Raw genomic sequence first — 4213 nt, forward strand, 5'->3', positions numbered from 1 at the left:
GTAGAAGATACTTGCCCGTCTTGCTCAAGGTGCTAAGGAGTGGGAATGAACCTGGAACGATGTAGTCGGGAAATGAAGTTCTTAGCACACAACCACATCGTGAAATGCTGAACAGGCTAACCCCGGCCAATTTGAACCCAGAACGCAGGTAGTGGCGTCTATTACCGCAAAGTGACCTAAAAATTTATGGGGTCTGCTTATCGGCCGTCTTAATAGAATAAACGATATGATTATATTCACCGTTTAAATCCCTCGTAATTCATATATATTCCCCCCTCTCTCTCTCTCTCTCTCTCTCTCTCTCTCTCTCTCCTTACAACTCTCCTCAACTCGCCGTTATACAATTCCGTGTGTGAATATTCCAGATTGTTTTAGAGTAAACACTTTATAATCCATAATAATTAATTTCCTGTCAAACTACAAGAGAATCTTGAGAGAAAAGCGTCCTTGTCAAACATGATTTTTCAACTATTATCAGAACGTTTTGAACCAGATACAACGAGATATTCTAATTGTCGTATACTTCTTCCGTATCAGAAAACGTTTACGTATTAAAACTAATTTTATAGACATTTCTTAATTGCTAATGAGAAATACGTGATATTGATCTGAAACCGAGCAGCAATTATTTCAATGCGTTTAACAACAATAGCGTCTTGAAAATTATGATTTAGTTGTCATTAATTATCTGACGTTGAAGCTAAGATTAAAAGGAATAAGATATAAACTTAATAATTAAGGTCTCATAACGCGAGATACAGATTTGCCATGCTAATGCTTAAACCAAGTATTAAATATCTAATGTATTGGAAATATTACAAATTATTCCTTAATCTTTTAATAGAATAATAGATTTTGGGCCATGCATATGTGTGTCTGTGTTTGTGTGTATCGAGTGTCTGTGTTTGTTTTCTTGTGTGTGTGTGTATGTGTGTGTAGAAGTTTAGCCGTCACTCGGAAGCAGATATGATCTGGTAGCGTGGAGAACGCTGTCACTAAAAAATATAGGTGCCTATCCTTCCGCGAGCAACTGTGGACACTATCTGAGACGTTCCATACGTAACACTGCGAAACATCGATAATTAGACGGGAAAAGAGATGAAAAAACAGTCAGGTGGCACATATATTCAGCTGAGTTGACTGGACTAACTTGGAAAGTATTAATGATATTGCATTATGCAACCAAAGTATACTGCAACATAAATTAAATATTTTTATAAATCAAGATTGTGTTCTACTGTGTTAGCAGTGTTATTATATCTCTTGTTAAGGTTATCTCTACAGATTTTCTATTGAAATAATAAACAGCACTGAGTAGTATATTATGGAAATACATTGGAACACAATATTCTTTTCTACTCTAGGCACAACGCCTGAAATTTTGGGGAGGGGCCAGTCGATTAGATTGACCTCAGTACGCAACTGGTACTTAATTTTTCGACTCCGAAAGGATGAAAAGCAAAGTCGACCTCGGCGGAATTTGAACTCAGAACGTAAAGACAGACGAAATACTACTACGCATTTTTCCCGGCGTGCTAACGTTACTGTAGCTCACCGCCGTACAGGTATCATTTATCAAAATCGATCTCACTATCTGACTGCTGATTATGTTATTGTTTTCAGAATGATGAATGTCACGGTCGCGTTCGTTGGGATGTGAACGCACTTGAATATATATTTAATTTGTTGTTCTACTAATTTTGTCTACACTTTCTCATATATATAATATATACAAATGTAAATAATTTAATCGTGGAACTGCATTCACCTTGGGGCCCTTCCTTGAAAGTGTAGTCGATCAATTCGACGCTTGTATGAATTTTTGTACTCTGGTACTTATTCTAGCAACCTGTTCTTCCGAACCTCTAAGCTACCGAAACGCAATCAAACCAGTACCGGATGTTTAGCGATAGAAAGAAAATGTAAAGGCGCACACACACTTTAGTAGAAGACACTTGCCCAAGGTGCAACGCAGAGGGACTGAACCAAAATCCTCTTAGTGGTGAACTTATTTACCGCACAACTATGGTATCTAATAAAATATTTTCCAGCAATAAATATACTGGAGTTGATTCTGTAAATTACACTCCTGTCTCGGCAAATATACGAGACCAACTAAACAATATTAGATTTATTGTGCTATGAGTTAGCTGCGTCTATAAAAATAAGAGATTTTATCTCATTGCAACATATGTGAACGCAAAAGACAGTGATACAAGCTAACCATGAAAGCGTTCACTTTGAATTACAGGAAAACAGGTTCAATCCTACATACAACACCATTACTATTTGGATCTTTTTTAAAACGGGGGCCACATTTTTCATTAATGTTTTACATAGTGTTTTTGGTACCGAAAGACTTTCACTCTTCGTATACTTATCTATTTTGTGTTATAGAACAGAAAAATATTTTTGTATTCGAATTTATTTCATGTAAAAAATTGTCTTATTTCGATAATTTCAACCTATCACTGACGTCCATTCAGCCGATATACATTAAGTGCCGACTACATAAACAAACGATTCTTCGTTTTATTTGCATTTTTCATTTTAAATTTGCTTTAACCCTAACCCTAACCCTAACTCTAACCCTAACCCTAACCCTAACCCTATGGTTAGGGTTAGGGTTAGAGTTAGGGTTAGGGTTAGGGTTAATTGTTTCAGAATCGTTTGTTTATGTAGTCGGCGCTTAATGTATATCGGCTGAATGGACGTCAGTGATTGGTTGAAATTACAGAAATACGACAACTTTAACATGGAATAATTTATGGATTTCTTTTTTTTTTAAGAAGACTAAGAGAAAAAGATGTTTTATATGACACATTCTACCAGTGTTCCAAGTTTCAACGTGTTTCGTTAATGAAAAATGTGGCCCCCGTTTTAAAAAAGATCCTACTATTTTTTTATGAATGTTCCGGATCGACTTCAGACACGGAAACACGAAAATGTGTATAAAGCTTCTAAAATGGATTGTAAGAGTAATTTCATGATCGAACTTTGGAAAATGTTGGATTACATTGACTCCAGCTGAGAATTATAAGGTTCACATATATAAAGAATACTCGGCTGCTTACACATTAATTTCATGAGGAAGGCGTTCGGTTGGGAGGACAAATGAACCCTCACCGTCGTTACTGATGGCGGATCCATGAGATATATGAAGGAATCAAACAGCAACAGTGATTTTAACGCGTTCTATTACTCATGCTTCTTGGGAGCTAATTACTTTTAGCCACATAACGTAAGCACACGCAAAAGAATATTAATATTCAGTGAAATTAATCCGAAGATAATTAATTTGGTAAGTACGATAACCTTAATTAATTTAGGCTATAGAAGTTAGCTGGCACTCAGTTGGCTACGACGATGCGTGTTCCATTTGATTTCATGAAATTAACGTGTAAGTGACTGAGTATTCCACAGACATGCGTACTCTTAACGTAGTTCTCAGGGAGATTCAGCATCACACAGAATGTGAAAGGGCTGGCCCTTTGAAATATAGCACAACTCATTTTTTGCAGCTGAGTGGACTGGAGCAACGTCAACTAAAGTGTGACTGAAAGAGCTAATAAAAACCATAGCGATCACAACTATACAGGTCATGTGGAATATAGTCGAAAAGTTGTTCATTATATTCCAAAGGTAAAACAGTTCAGGATTATAAGAAGGTCTCAATAAATACGATAACGGCGAAAATATTTTACAAGATTGTTAGCCCAGATGCCCGGCAAGAAAAAAATATCCATCAAGCTTCTTTAAGAATTTATATATGCGCATCTTTTAAACGCATACATAGCGAAATGTTTGTATTTATTCTTTTGGTGATTTGCTCTCATAGAAAAATATAGCGAAATGATCTCCAATGCTTTTGACAATTGCATTTCTACGTTTAACCAAATGATCGGTCAACAAGCTGAATACATGTGCAAGTGACACAGTATTCTAGGAATCATGTACAATTAATTTTATCTCAGAGCAGAAACGGCTATACGCAAAAAATTATTAACGCAGAGATGTTTAGCTCTTAGTTGGTGATAGAAGACAAAGAGCCCAGCCGGCATTAACTTGTGATGCATGAAAAAATAAAGGGGGTATTTTCTTGCGAAATTAATAGTTAATAAAAATACTAATATTTCAGTCATCTTCCAATAACTTTTGTACCATTTTCACACACACACACATATATATATATATATATATATATATATATATA

Source organism: Octopus bimaculoides, chromosome 12 (assembly GCF_001194135.2).
Source record: "Octopus bimaculoides isolate UCB-OBI-ISO-001 chromosome 12, ASM119413v2, whole genome shotgun sequence".
In the NCBI taxonomy this organism is placed as follows: Eukaryota; Metazoa; Mollusca; class Cephalopoda; order Octopoda; family Octopodidae; genus Octopus; species Octopus bimaculoides.